The sequence below is a fragment of the Ochlerotatus camptorhynchus genome, unplaced genomic scaffold (assembly GCF_037179485.1).
Source record: "Ochlerotatus camptorhynchus isolate MF236.1 unplaced genomic scaffold, CSIRO-AGI_Acam_v1.1 ptg000306l, whole genome shotgun sequence".
Taxonomy (NCBI): Eukaryota; Metazoa; Arthropoda; class Insecta; order Diptera; family Culicidae; genus Ochlerotatus; species Ochlerotatus camptorhynchus.
This window is the reverse complement of record NW_027040794.1, coordinates 1,031,364-1,047,940: the sequence shown is the minus strand read 5'-3', so window position 1 is coordinate 1,047,940 and position 16,577 is coordinate 1,031,364. Positions and strand designations below refer to the sequence as shown.

At 38.0% G+C, this 16,577-nt stretch overlaps 1 protein-coding gene across 1 annotated transcript in view; it reads left to right on the top strand.

Annotated features, from left to right (window-relative positions):
• Nucleotides 1–347: 347 nt before the first annotated feature.
• LOC135707255 (sodium/potassium-transporting ATPase subunit beta-2-like) overlaps nt 348–16,577 on the top strand; it is an 85,389-nt gene continuing 69,159 nt past the window's right edge. Inside the window, exon 1 of the mRNA XM_065229050.1 lies at nt 348–493. The gene's annotated coding sequence lies outside the window, so the exon portion shown is untranslated. The remainder of the gene's footprint in view (nt 494–16,577) is intronic.

The window sequence follows — 16,577 nt, the reverse complement described above, 5'->3', positions numbered from 1 at the left end:
CCTTTGTTGGCTTATGATCCAGTACGATCGTAATTAAAAATGAAAAAAAAAAGAACAGAAAGGGTGTATTCACATAAAAGTAAGTCGCTGTATCTTGCCCGACAACCCAATCCAGCACGCCAGTTCTCAGTTATGTCAGTGGCAGTGGGATGTATTGTTGTAAATTGCGTCCGTTTAAGCTCATCATACTCTAGATTTTCTAAATTAGAAGATTACCCTACGCTTCGTGCATAATGGCAAGGCGACACACACGAAAAAAAAGTAAACCGCTCGGTAATCTCACTATCGCACTCGGCAGACTAGTCGTTCGTTGGGTTAGGTTGGCTGGCTGGCTGTCATTCGTCCACTAGTTAGTACTCATCTGCCCCGAAAGTTGCAAAGTCTCGTGGTTCGATCTGTCTTAGTCTGTTGCTAGCCGTGCGCGGAGTGAAACGTCTTAAGCTCGGTTCGTTCTTACGGTGTGAGTGTGACGCGTGCGCAGGTTGATTTGCTGGTAATAAAAGGATACTCTTTTATCAGGATTTGGCATGGATCCTTCAGGATTGTAGCTGCAGCTGGATTTGTGTGTATGTGTTTGAGAGATGAAAATTGGCAAATAATGCAATTATTCCAACGAGAAATGCGAGAATAATTATAACACAGCAGTGATGATCAAACGTTCAAATGTGTTATTAAACAAGTGATAAGTGTAGACAACAGGTTTCAAAGTATGAGGACAGTTATAACACATTCATTCAGAATGGAATGAAAAGAACTGAATTAAGTGTAGTTATGGTCAAATGTCCTCGATCAGATTTCAAGCATCAATCAGCTTTGTACAATGAGATTCGTATAAAAATAGCAACGATCGTGTGTCCGAATCATCGTAAAATTAAATCGTATGCTTACCGTAACGTCGATTTCGTTAGATCGATAACGTTCATTCAAAGTCGCCAAATTCTTCTAGTCGCTCGCACACATATACATGAAAAAACGTCAAACGATTTTACTCACAACTATGTATTCAGAGCATTGTTGCAAACAAAAGAAACACTTCTTAAACAGTAATACATACCAGACAGAAATTCTTAATCAAATATAATTGCAACAATCGGGTAATTTACTACAGCCGCACAAAAGAAATACGTTTGCGTTCCATTGACGAAAGTTTGACAGATAACCTATGGGTTAACTGTCAAACCCACGCAAACACAACGTATCCATTGTGGCAGGCCGCTAAGAGAACTGGAAAATACTAAGATTAAAAAACCAAACCTCATTTTGTATTAATATGTTCTCGAAATTTCATCTGCGATCGGAATGCTAATTTAAATCAATCTAGAGCAGCACACTACAGTATTATCAGTTTTACCGGCAGACAATGTTCTCACATCGTTTGCCAATGTCAAGTTCTTATCGCTTAATCATAAACAGCTACATTGAAATTTATAAACAGATGAGGAGGGTGAAAGATTCATGCCATTCATGCCCGGAAGAAAGTGTGGGTTTTCCCTAAACTGTGAACATCGTTGACCAAGTGACTGCAAAACTAGATTTTAGTTTCCTCAAGCATTTTAGTATATTAAAACTTAAGTGCCTGTAGAAATGTGGTGATTAATTTACCTCCTGACGCGACTGCTAGCACTGGAAAAGAACTGTAATAAGTGCCAACAATTCCGACTCAAAATTGCAGAAAATGGGGTTACTCAGTGAGTGCACTCTTAGAAAAAATCATGTAAATTTAGGTGCTCTGCGACTGACATATACGAGCTGACGCTTTGACATAAAATAGAGTCATAATAGACACGAAATTCAACTCAATCAAACGTCCTTTTCGTCGAGAAACGTACTTTTCAGTCTCGGAGCACTTAATTTTACATGAAATATTTGTTTACGTCTGATCCTTTATGTCAAAGATGGATTCCGTAAGTTATTTCTAAGTGTGTAAGTAAAATTTTCCTGCATCGAAAATCGGCACAAATATGAGAAAAATCGATGTCAATTATACTCAGTTTACGAGTATAATGAATTTTGATTCTACTTGTTTTCATTTATGACCTGTCTTTTGCAGTGCTGACACTGGCGTCGGTAGTCAATTCATCAGCGACATACACACTTCGAAAAATTAATGTAGTTTTAAGTCTCCTAAGACCGACACATGTAAGCGACTCAAATGACGTACAATTGCGACCGTTAGTATTTTTACATGACGTAACATGAAGTAAAATTGTAATTTCACTCGTTCAAGTTTGTTGATATGTAAAATGATAATGAGACGTATTTTTCAGCTGCCTACGGAATGTTGCATGTAATGGCAATAGGAAAAGAGATTTAAATTGCAGTTTTAACCAAATCTGCAATTTGGTGTAGGTGAATTCTGGCACAACATGTAAAAAGATGGAAAAGATCCAATGACCCAAATGAAAACAATGGCTTTAAACGTCAACAATTCGATCTATCAAAAAGTGGAACCAATTCAATATATTTTAGACCAATAATTGAAAAGGTACTATCAACATTTATAAACAAAGGTTGATTATTCTTTCCACGCCAATCGAACGCAAATTACCGGCATCATCGGATAGGGGAAACTTTCCACAACCCAAAGATGGCATTAGTTTGCGTAGGCGAGCCTTGAGTCACGAGAAAATGGTTTCCGACGTTTTGTTCGCAATAGCTGATGTGCTCTTTTCTGTTGTTAGTAGTGATTGGTTCGATTCGACAGCTCAATTGGTTCACAAGATTCTATCCGCCAGACTATGAATATAGCGACTATAGGTAGCATCTGGTAGCATCTGGTAAAGTAAATTTCGTTAACCACATACTACGAAAAAGACATGTAAGTTTTAGTCCCCTGAGACCGACACATGCAAGCGGCCCTTTTGATATAAAAATTAGTTGAGAAGGATGAGAAAATCAAGGGGGGGGGGGAGGTGGCTGTCAAATACGAACATTCGTCACCTACCTCGCATCACTGGTTCCAAACTTAAACAAGCCATAAGAAACCTACAGGGTTTGTTTACGTTTGGAACCAATTTCATACAAGAATGATCAGTACGCTGATTTGACAGCACGTCCCACCCCAGGAGAACGCACTTTTCGTCGAGTTGCATATGTTTCAGTTTCAGGACACTTAATTTTACATGCCATGTAGGTTTACGTTCCATGATTTACGGCAAAGCTGAATTACGGCTCGTGCAAAATAAAAATTCTAAGTGTGCAGATGCTGATGTCGGTTTAGCTGAATGAGTTTTAGACTATTTTCTCATGTAGTGATTGAATTCAGTAGTCCAAAAATAAATGTAATACAAACAGTAGTGTTGAAACTTCTGATTTCATATTTAAATACGCATACACAGAATAAGCACGGCATCAAAGGTGTCAAACATTTATTCAAATAAACATGCTATAGATTTAGAACGTTGACATTTCTATTAGTTGATCATCGAATCAAACAATTAACGAACCACTCACGATCGACGACGTTGAAGTTTTGGTTGCGTTGGACCAGCCTTCGTTCGTGAAATTTAAAGTCCTCCCACACCGAAAAAAAAAGTGTGCTCGTATAATTTTGAGTACACGCATGTAAAATTATTTGTCAAAAAGTTAGGTGTAAGTAAGGTGTAAGGTATTGTGCTTCTTTTGTTTGCGTCTTGTGAAACGTACGTTGTTCAATTACGCCTCACTTAAAAATCATATTTTTTTGGTGTGTTAACTTGTATTTAACCTTACTTACCAGTAGTGACGTTTAAAACATCGTGATTATATAATTTTTATTGTTGTTATTGCACGTCTTGCTCCCAATTAGATTCCAATCAAAATATGTTTGTCACAACACAAAATGTTCACACCGTTTTCAGCATACATTGGTTAGTTTCGTTGTTACAGTTTCCAGTAGCGTGGGTGCATTCCAGGGTGGCGTACCGAATAATCGGTTTGTTTACATCACTCCGGTGGCAGAAACGTCATTCTCCAAAATTTTGCTTGAAGCCAAAATTTTTGGCTCTTTGATTCGATTATATGTCAATCTAAGATAGCTGATGCAAGCATTGAGCAATTTAGCTCCGTTCACATAAATGTTTGATTTGTTGCGCTACAAGATAATAATGAGTTTATGTTCAACACATGCGTACATGCAGGCATTAAATGTTAATGTATTTTTTTTTTATTCGGCGTGCTACTCATGAAAAATTCACGTTTTATTAATGTGAATTCAGATATGATTTTTTAACGCAAACGTGTCCTTTAAGCACGTATAAACATAACACAAAAACTATAGGCTACACCCAAGTAACCAACAAGCTCGTTAATCGCCCTTTTTGGTATATATGGCTGCTATACGACTGATATAAAGTTCGGAAACCCTATATTCACCTTATATCGCAAAAAGGGCGATTTTAGGGTAGTTAGCGGGCTTGGTGGTAACTTGGGCAGTGCTGACACCACCAATGGTAGCGGCATCAGCAACCCTACTTCTTGACAGAAGATTGGTTTACATCCATTTCCCATTGTACTTTGACGTGTGAACATATGTTTTCCACCATAGAATATTTTCACGTGAGTCTAAAACCAAAGCAACCCGCAATACTATTAGCACTTATAACAGTTCTTCTGCACTGCTAACAATCACGTCGGAAGTCAATTCATCAGCGACATACAGATAAATTTGATTTTAATTCACAATAGAGGAAATGGCTCTAAATTTGGCCTATGGATCTAAGATTGAGTCCATCACTAAAAATCTGCTATTTATCAATTTTATCTAGATGAACGCGTCATTGGGACGGTACTTATGATATTTTTGATCACTATTGAAAATTTAGTCGATTGCTGAATTTATGTATTGGCCCAACCGTGTTGGTTTGGAAGTCGGAAGCAAGAACTTCCGAACTTTCATGAAGCGCTGGTGACTCAACTAACAATCACTTAAAACCCCTTACATCATTTGTGAATGACCCCATAGGCATGGAAATTCCATTTTTAAGTTGAAAGCTCGAATTGATTGGCTTTCCAATTATCGTTATAAAGATATAAAGCAATTTTTTTTTAAATGCGGCATGAACTACAGGCTGTTAACGTTTACGTTTAGAGAAAGAAGTAAGGATCTAGGCTGAGAGAGGAGAGTATTCAAAACAAACTGCCTTAACAGCTAATGTCTAGGGGGTTTCTAGCAACTGTCAATGAAAACAAGATAGGTGCTACTTGATTGGCTTTGGCTTTAACAATTCGCGTGGCTCAAAAGACATGTGAGTGGTAGACACTATCTGGACATAGGTTGCCAAGGCAGGATTTATTAGTTTTATAACAAACATTAGGTCGGTACTTTTTCTTTTTTTTTTTGCATTTGCTGTAAGTTGCTGCAGCTTGCCATGAATTGCTGTATGAAAATAATATAATGAAGAAAGTACGGGAACATACTTTTGCCGTTTGCTGTACATAATCTTTCAGAAAAGCAAATATAATTGGAACATATCAATTGTTGCTAATTTAAGGTGAATCTCTAAGAAAGCCATAACTTGGAACTTATTTAGAGAGCTCACATGTAAACTCCCACTAAACATTACATAATACAACTGCAGATTCACCTTAAAATCCAATATGCCTTTTTGGCTGAACAAGCTACCAAATATTCTTACTAGACTTTCTAGCCTAAGCTATTTAATAAAAATATATTATGAACGTTTAAATATTTTTTTTTTATTAATTTATTTGTACAGGCTCAATCCAATAAACTTTACAGAGCCAAGTTATCATTAGCGTTATACATAATAGATGTCTTAAAGCTAGAGTTAAAGGAATTGAACCGGTTACTCGCGGTCGTCGAGAGGTTAATAGAGATTTACAGTGAACGTTATAATATATCATAATAATGAGTTACTAAAAACGCCATTGCTAATAAATATCAGCTATACTCTAATAGGTAACACTAATGTCGCGGATACACTTGTATGACAAACTATTAGCATGAGCAATAATTTTATATTAAATTATGAGCAAATCTATGGTCACACTTCTATAGTTTTGGATGTACTGATAGCTTATTATACCATTAATGCTCATTAGACCGATGCAAAATTGGAAATTTTCGCTCCACAGTGCTCAAACGGCTCCAAATTGGGCCCTGATTAGCCTCCCAAAATATGAACTCATTTAGTAAGAATCTGACTTGGCACAAAGCATTTGAAGTTTATATAGGAATTACTATTTGGAATCCATAATTTCGGTTCATATCTATCTAACAATTCATCAGTTCACTCTACGTTAGAAAATTATAACTGAGCTTGTTGAAAATTTTCTCAGCTACAACTTTGTTTAAGACCACTTTTCGATCAAGTGTAAGGAACAAAAATTATTAATGATTCAAGTCACTGATGTCAGTCAACTGTTCAGCAGGCAAAATTGGTGTTTATGGCGCGTAGAATAGAGGACAACAATCATGGCTATGTCACACTGCAGAATACAGTGTTGTCCACAATACAGTTGCTTAATCTTGCCATAAGATTATCAATCTCTTAAACAATTAATACCTATTTAATTTGACGTTTGGCAATACAATTTGTTCATAGTACAATATTTAAAACGGCTAGAAGACCAAAAACAAAAAGTTTTGTTTTCCCATAGTTATTTCCATATAAACTTCAAATGGTTTGTGCCAAGTCAGTTTTTTATCAAATGAGTTTAAACTTTCGGAGGCTAATCAGGACCCGATTTGAAACCGTTTGAGCACTGTGGAGCGAAAATTTCAAATTTTGCATCAGTCTAATGCTCATGTTCATAGTTTGTCATACAAGTGTATCCGTGGGATGAGAACTTCATGATGCAAGCTGTTTTGTTATTGTTGTTGTTGTTTGCAAGTTTTGTTAAAAAATGTTTTTTAAAATGCTGTATTCAAATACATTTTTTTATAAAAATAGCTGAATAACCATTGAAAAACCTTTAAATGTAAATTTGTTTGATTGGTCTAACATGATACTTGTAGATTATCGTAATCGGTCAGAATTAACGTAAACCTGATAATTCCGGAGTGATTTGAGGTTTGGGCGTAATTGCTTGTGTCTTAAAATTAGAATACACGGTTGTTGAATCCGACTTAAATTTGAGTTCCGCTTACTGAAATTCGTAGAAATCGCAGGTCAGTCAGAGACTGAGTAACTTTTAAAAAATCTGATCGAATTTGAGGAAAATCAAGGAAAATTTAACTCAGTCCAAGTATACTCTTATAATCAAGCAGATATTTAAGGAACATTGAAAAAAATTAACTCATCTATGCGTGGATTGCGTTTTGGCGAATGAGGGTAAACTGAACTCAAATTTGTGTTGGATTCATCTGGGGTTGTTTAACCGGTTTTACCGGCAATACAGTGTCATTCTACAACTAATTTTACACGTGACGGAATCCATCTTTGACATAAAAGATGAGAAGTAAACAAACATATCATGTAATATTAAGTGCTCCGAGACTGAAAAGTTCGTTGCTCGATGAAAAGTACGTTGATTGACGTTCGTATATGTCACTCTCAGAGCATCTAAATTTAAATATTTTTTTCTAAGTGCGTACAATACCGAAACACTGGTTTTCAGCCTTCTGAAAACTGGTAACTTCGGTTATTCACATATCTAATGATTTGATGGTTAAAAGTTCAGCTAGAGCAATTCCAGAGTTATTTGAGATTTTTGCGTAATTGTACTTGTAAACAAACACGTCAATCGCCGATTTCTCGTGAATAAAACCTCAATCTCGTAAACAAGTTATGGCAAATGATAGAGGAATAATTTCTTCACCTCGTAGTGTTATTAGTGTTATAAAACATCGTCGCTGATATTTATGTTTACCGAGAACGTTTGGCAGTTCACAGTTTAACTGACAGATCTTTCCCATTGAAAATACCTTTGTTTATATTTACATCTTGCATCGGCAACACCTGATCACTCACACAGTCACAGATTTTTAGCTGTCAGGTCAACTACGAAACGTCTCATGGATCACCTTATAGTTTTGCAGTATCAAAGGAGCTTCTAAAAACAATATCAAGCATGATATGTTGTTCCAATATCACGCGTAATATTGAGAGCTTATGAGAGCGGAAAAATATCTTTCGATTGATGATTTTGCCAACACTGTCTATTACATATGTGACGGGACGAGGTGACGTAAATGATGTTCCTGTGAGGTTAGGTAGACTTCAAACTAAGCAAATATCAATCGTTAAGAGGCAGCTAACTCTCACTCGATTTGCTTCTGCTTCTTCTTCTTGTATTCCTAAATCATCACTTTCTAAAATTATTGGTAAAATTCCATGGTAGCATGCGTCACCGTACCAAAACAGTCAATATCAACTGCACGGCGAATGAAAACAACTGAAATTTGAGTTTTGTTCACTCATAATTGCCAAAAGTGCAGGAACTCAGCGATGAGTAAATTTGCCTCATGTTTTCCAGGATTTTCCAGGGAAAAATTCCCGAATTTGAGAAAAGTAAAGATTGGATTCACTCAGTCTATTGGTACTACTCCGAGACTGAATAAAATTTTCGTCAATTTCCTCATTTTCCGGCAGATTTTTTAGGTTTTCCACAGCAAACCATGAGACAAATTTTACTCATCATTTACCTATCTAAAAGAATGTGCTGTGTATGTATGTCTGGAGGTCCACTCCGATCTCAAAAAGTACTCTCTCAGTCGTCGCATTCTTATGTCATGATGCTTGACATCCTGGCTCAAACCAGTAAAGTCCTCTCGAATCCATCCCAACCGAATTCCAGTCGCAATCAAGCCCAGATAACCAAACCGAGCACGCCCCTTTCTAAGCAATCTCTGGATCAAGATTTCGCAAAAAAAAAAACGAACCTATTTGTAAGCGGCAGCTAGTAGGATGGATCTCTCTGATTTGGTATTGTGTATATGAAATCCACGACGAAAGGGTATCAAACACATTAGAAAGAAATATCTGTCTTCAGCTATCGATCAATAATTGATATGATAATTATTATCCGCTTCATTCATATACAGTTACAGATATTCTAGCTTGTTAGAGGTTGAAATTGTCTGTTTTTAAATGTTGAGCTTGATGTTGAATCTTCATTCCTAAAGGGTGTCCACGATGAAATTGCCACACTATGAAATTGCTCTAACTTTTTAACCGTTGGGTAGAATTTAATGAAAATTTGGGTGGATTTAGTTCATAGTGCATTATTTACATCCTGCAAGTTTTAAAGTCCTGTGATCAAAACTCGCGGAAATGGAGTCGAAAGAACAGCTCGTGCGTGATAAAATCTTGCGCATTCATCACGAGAACAAGGATCTCTCGCATCGTTCCATCGCTAAAACGTTGGGAATCGCGAATTCCACGGTGTCGCGAGTGATTAAGCGGTTCGAGGAACGGTTGACCACCGATCGGAAGCCCAGAAGTGAAGGAAAAAGTATTCCGTACAACACCAAAAATCACAACCGCGTAGTTGGGGCCTTCAACCGAAATCCGAACGCCTCCGTTAGGGATGTGGCTAAGAAGCTGCACCTAAGCCGAAGTTTTGTCCAGAAGGCCAAAACTAAGGCTGGGCTTCGAACGTTCAAGGTACAAAAGGCCCCTAATCGCGACGAGAAGCAGAACAAGTCCGCCAAAACCCGTGCCAGGAAGTTGTACCTCAACATGCTGACGAAAGTTGAATGCTGCATCATGGACGACGAAACATATGTGAAGGCCGACTTCAAACAGATCCCCGGCAACCTGTTTTTCACGGCCAAGGATAAGTTCAGCGTTCCGGATCATGTCCGCACTCAGAAGATGTCCAAATTTGCGAAGAAATTCCTGGTTTGGCAAGCCATCTGCACGTGCGGGAAGCGGAGTGCACCTTTCGTGACCCAGGACACGATGAACGGACAGGTGTACATAAAAGAGTGCCTCCAGAAGCGGCTGCTTCCTCTCCTGAAGGCCCACAACGTCCCAACAATCTTCTGGCCGGATTTGGCCTCATGCCACTACTCCAAGGACGTGCTGAAGTGGTATGCGGACAATAAGGTCAATTTCGTGCCGAAAATGTTCAACCCTCCCAACACTCCGGAGCTCCGCCCCATCGAGAAGTACTGGGCGATTATGAAGCAGCACCTTCTTAAACGACCTAAGGTAGTGAAGACAGTCGAGGAACTGAAGAAAGTATGGGTTTACATGCAAAAAACGGTTGATTCACAGGTTGTGCAGAATCTTACCGATTTCTGGAGGTCTCTCCTTCAGAAAAAAAATCAACAAAAACAAAAAGGGCATCAAATGAATGGCAGTGCTGCCAGAAAAGATTGAAAAATTGGTTCTCATGTGTTTGAGTGTGTCGAAGAGTGTCGAAGAGTGTTTTTGATGTGTTTAACACAAGGTGGCAAAGTGGCTTACCCCCTGAATAGAACACACCATTTTCCACTCGGTATCTGCAAACTTCTAATAAACTAGACAGATGCGCCAGAGATGCTTAAAACATACATATAAAAAATAAATAAAAAATGTGTTATCTTAATAAATAGTTATTTTGGCGTTCTTGTACCAAAAAATAACGATTTAGGTCCGTTGTGCGCTTACCTTCTGAAAACTTTTAAAATAATAGGTTTGGATATTAATTCCATTGCTTTAGAAAATGCATCAGAAAAATAAAAAACACTTTTCTTTCATTTATTTTCCGAAAATGTTACATTGCATTGAACTTTGTTTTAGATAGTCTATCTTATTTTAAAATGCTGTTGGACACGATGGTGCAATCAAACCAAATATTTAGATGCATCAACTTAAAAAAATCACGTTTAAAGTTTTTAGTCGCTAAATAATATTTAAATTTGGCAACACTGTTTTTGGTAATGTAATAGATTTTTTTACTTTAAATATTATTTTACACAATAAGTCATGAGAATGAATCCACTTATGAAGAGGAAATGGAAAAAAAAAATAAAAAAGTTTTACCCTCATAATTAATGATTTTCATTCATTCAAAATGCAATATCTCAGGAACTACGCAAATTACTTTTTGTCGTTAAGTGTTTCTTATGTAAAAAAGGATGAAGAAAACGATGGTGTCCTTAAAACGAAAATTAAACGACACGTATTATAAGAAAACTGCATTTAAAGTTTTCAAACAAAAATAAAAAAAAAATTTGGCAACACTGTACAGAAACAAAAGTTACAGATTTAGATTTCTTGTCTGATTTCCTTGTTAAAACAATACCTAATGCAATTTGTAGCTTTATTTGTTCCGGAGATATGAACAAAAGAAAGTAGTGCTTTCCAAAGAATAACGAAAAATGGAAAATACGCCCCTTGACCGAGGGGTGCTCCGATTAGCATAAAACTTTGGATTTTGAAAATCTAAACTTAAATGAACATTCCCTACAAATTTGGTCCAAATCGGAAGAGGTTAATTTCATGTGCTGTGTACACTTGGCGCGGAATGTCCCATGTGTATTCAAATGATGATGATTGAAGAATATTTCAGAAACTCACACATACTTATAGAGTTACTAGAAGAGCAAATTAAAAATGAACCCCGTTAATATCCATGAAGTGCCGTTCAGATTAGCGGGGGTCCACGGTATCATAAAATTTCGGTTAGTTCTGAAAATCTCCGGAGAAAGATTTCAAACAATTAGTACAAATACCAGTGAGAAATCCTTCCAATTCGTCGTCACCGTTCGATCGATGACGCTGAGTAACTTTGTATCCAAGAGCTTACTGAAGAATGTGTCATTGAAAATCGGGAGTGAGCGGTTGAGCAGCTCAAGTACAATATTTAGCCTCTTTTGGACATGAGCTACACACTACCAAAAATTCATGTAAATTTCCGTGCCCTGAGACCGACACATGCAAGCGGCCCAAATGACACAAGAATCAGTTGAAAGAAACGACTATAGGAACCTAACGCTTCTAACCTACCGCAACTATAGGAGCGTTTCCCCTACATAAGGTTTAAAAAAAATCCATGCTGTAATGTACATAAAGAGTGTACTGTTTAAAATGCGCACACACAAAATTCATTCTCAACATTCGATATCCGATTATCACCAAATTTTCAGGGAGTAAAAATAAATAGTTAAAGTTAGTTTTGGTATCATTCATGGACTTAACCCCAGCCATTAGGTTCTGCATGACCTCAGAATCAACAGTTTTTTGCATATCAACCCATGCTTTCTTCATTTCTTCTACATTCTTAACCACTTTAGGTCGTTTTAAAAGGTGGTCCTTAATAATGGCTTAGTATTTTTATATTGGGTGTAGTTCCAGAGTGTTCAGATCTTTCGGTACGAAATCGACATCATTCGTCTTATACCATTCTAACACGTCCTTCGTGTAATGGCATGATGCTAAATCCGGCTAGAAGATCGTTGGACCGTCGTGAGCCTTTAGGAGTGGGAGAAGCCGCTTTTGGAGACACTCTTCCAAATACACCTTTTCATGGTGCTTGCGATAACGAAAGGTGTACTCCGCTTTCCGCAAGTACAAATCGCTTGCCAAATTAAGAACTTCTTGACATCTACTGTGTCCGGAGGTTCTCGGGAACATCACACTTATCCTTGGCAGTCAGGTACAGGTTTGCTGGAATCTGGTTGAATTTCGTCTTCACATATGTCTCGTCATCCATTACGCAGTAATGTGGTTTCGTTAACTTCTGGTCGTACAACTTCCGGGCACGACTTTTTGTGACCGTATTCTGATTCAGCTCACGGTTTGGGGACTTCTGAACCTTAAACGTACGTAGTCCAGCTCGAGTTTTAGTATTCTGCACGAAAGTCTTGCTCACATGTAACTTTTTAGCCACATCTCGACAATCAGACTTTCTTCGAACCGTTTTATGATCAGTGCTGTAAATTCTCAAAATCATTTGAACATTTTTGATGAAAATGAGAAAAGTAGCTATTCGCTATCAAAGGGGACCTCCTCCGATTGGGTGATATCAGTTGCTTAGTCATTTGACGAAGGCATGGATCATTCTCATTTGAGAAACGCTATTTATCATTCGATTGAGTGTAACCTACACACAAACGGAGCTCTGGTCGACATTCCGGCGAAAAAGCTAAGCCAACCCAACACCAACCTCACTTATATCAAACCCCAACCCGATGTTGACCCGACATTGACCCGACATAAACCCAAAATTGACCCGACATTAACACGACATTGGGTCGACATCGACCTTAAATTAGCCTTACATTGATCCGACATCGGGTCGACTTGTCTGTTCGGGACCATTTTCCAGGATTTCTTCCATACTCCACTGTTGTATATCAAATGATACTGAGTGACTCAATTGACAGTGACAATGAGCTTCGAATGAGAAAGGGGCTCTCCAAATTATGGTCATGTGAGAATTCGTTTACACAGAATTGATTGAATGGTTGTAGTGGTTCATCTTCAATCGAATGATATGAAAATTTACAGCACTGTTTATGATACCAGACACCGTGGAATTAGCGATTCCCAACTTTTTTAGTTCCAATGGCACAATGTGCACGCACTGTTCTTTCGTCGCCATTTTAAAACTTTTGCGCACCTGATGAAATTAACTCACACAATGTAAAAGGTACACATTAAACTACACACTTAATCTAGCTCGGTAAAATCTCCAACAGCCGATTACTTCGGCATTCACTTTTGCTGATATCTCTGCAAAATATCTGTTTGTTAGCTGATATCTCAGCAAAATGTTATTTGTTAGCTGAGACTCAGCAATTGTTTGACTGAATCTCAGCAAAATAAATTGCAGAATTACTCGGCTGTTGGAATCTCGGCGAAAAAATTTAAGTGTGTATATCTACGCAAAAGTTCAATCATTTTTACCCAACGGATCAAAAGTCATCCTTGTGAACGCCATGAAACAGTAGATGAAATTTATGGCGATATAGTCTCATGTTTAAGAAACAAACGACCTCATCGGATGCAATTTTAAATTTAGTAGACTTGGTAAATTGTCTACAGTAGTATTCCATGCGCTTTGACATGATACATTGCTTGGAAACACTTGTTTATTCACAATCTGTAGTGTTATAGCTGGCAGATGCCAATTTTTAGCCGGCGCCGGTGGTGTAGTGGTAAGCGTGACTGCTTTCTAACACCCCAATGGGTCTGGGTTCAATCCCAGCCGAGGTCGGTGGGATTTTTCTGAGGCATAAAAATCTCTGGTCACGTCTTCCTTCGGAAGGGAAGTAAAGCCGTTGGTCCCGGCCCATGTGTGTTGTGAATGGGTGCGATATCCTACGCAGGTGTGGAAGCTGCCTTCCTGCACATTCGGTTGCCGTCAATGGGTGGCAATCGATGTCCGTCGGTGATTGGCACTAGATTGCGGAACAGAGACCGACGTTAAATAAAGGAAAAAATAAATAAAAAAAGGATGCCAATTTTCAATGTTTTGATGTACGGAACAATAATAGGGTAGGTGAGCCAGTAGTGGAGGTACTAAGCCAATTTGTATACGTCAATCTATAGCTTTCAACCTCTATTTTGATAGAAACATATTACATTGTAATAAAATTGCATACAATTTTAGAAAACTCATCCTCCATTAATAGGAACACTGTTCCAGTAGTTGTGGTAGTTGCTAACTTTGGTTCCTATAATAGTGGAATACGTTGGTTTCTTATGGGTTCCACTATTATAGGAACACAACCGCAACTATAGGGCAAAGGAGTGAAAATCTTAAGAAAAATTAATGATTTTCCGTATTTTTTGGGCTAATTTTAAGATTGAAATATGCAAATATGCTTTATTTTAGGACAGCTACCGATGAAAAATAATCTTATCCAGGTCCTCCTCACTATTCCGGAGCAACCTCCATACCGCAACTATAGGTACACCACTATCACTGGAACACCTACCCTATTTACATTATTTGACAAACCTGAGGTAATCACAACATTTGATTATTAAAGACAAGATGCATGAAGAAGATAGAGCTACTCTGCTGTCATGATTACCTGTGATTTGTAAAATGATGTAAAAATAATTGGACCATGCACCAACAAATTGGTGTAGGACCTGGGATGTTTTGGTAAATATAGGCGTCGCACAGTAGGGTAACGATCCCGGTCGTGTGGACAACATCTTTTGTGCCGTAGGTATTCATCATACAGAATTGCAGTCTTGGAATAAGTTGATTAGTTTATAAAGAGCCAGCTTTTGGTGGTTTCTGATTAGTTCGTATTCCTGCTGCATAGGAGGCGGTCGATTCTATCTGTAAAACAAAGTGTCCAACAAGGATAGTTTCTTCCGCAAAGTTGAGCATTGACACGTACACTTCTGAGCTAAAAACGTTACAAAAATGTGATCATTATTTTCTTGAGGAAATTTTATGTAAACCGATATTTCACTTACAGTGAGTCTGAGGTCTTGAATAAATATTACAAATGTTGAGGTATCTTATGCATTTTTATAAAAGTACTAGCTGAGTGTGCCCGGTATTGCTCGGTATTCATTTCCATTTCCATTTGCTTGATAAGTTCTCGAGTTATGCAGAAATTTCTGTTTCATTTGTATGGGAGCCCCCCCTTACAGAAGGGGGAGGGGTCTCGAACCATCATAAGAACTTTCCACGGCCCCAAAAACCCCTGTATACAAATTTTCACGCCAATCGGTTCAGTAGTTTCCGAGTCTATAAGGGTCAGACAGACAGACAGACAGACAGAAATTCATTTTTATATATATAGATTATTTTAAATGCTTCAAACGATTCGTATGTAATAATTCCATTTACTCCATGAGAATAAAAATTGACGGACAAATTTATTCCGAGTTATTAATGGAGACCCAATAGGAAATGAGTTTTTTTTTTTCAAAAAATGCCTGCTGTTTACTATTGTACTACGCCCAGGAATACAATCTAATCAGAAAACTCCAAAAGTTGGCTATTAGTAAACTGAGGAACTTTGTCGAAGAATGCAAATCTATAGAATGTATACCGACGGCACTAGAGGTTTTGGCCACGCTACCGGGTTCATTGCCCACTGTGCGTCGGTGGTTAACCCTTTCCTGGTACCACGCGCTTTAATGAGGCTGTATCAGTTGCATAATGTTACGTCAACTTGCTTGGTTCGAAGTTCCTTGCATCCCGTTTCTTTGGGTTCGGACATTCCAGTAGTAGTTACCACACAATATACTCTATCATCTATTTGGCTCAGGTAACACGTTCCCTTCAGATGGGAGATTTGTGTCTCAATCAGCAACTGTGAAAGCATTTAATGAACACTAAATTAAGAGCCGAGCATTAAATTTCCAGCTGGGATGTCACTGCCAGAGCAGAAGAACAGTTCAATGGTCAAGTTCCCAATCGTTAGTCCATTTTTGGTTAGCTGGGCCTATGCCGATTGGTTGGGTCCGTATTGACACTCTTCTCTGCAAGATGGGTAAAAACGTACTTTTGCGAATTTATATATCACTTTGGATGCTTTAGAGAATTCATAAAGTAACATAAGACATTTCCATGTGAGCCTGTGCAAATGGCGCATCAAGTTTTGATTCTTCCACAGAGAAATGTACAAAATTAAAACAAGGGATCAAGTATGTCCACTCTCCCCTCCTAACCAAATCAAAAAGCGTTCGCTGTGTGATTTGTTAAAGATTATGCACGGGAATCAGTTTTAT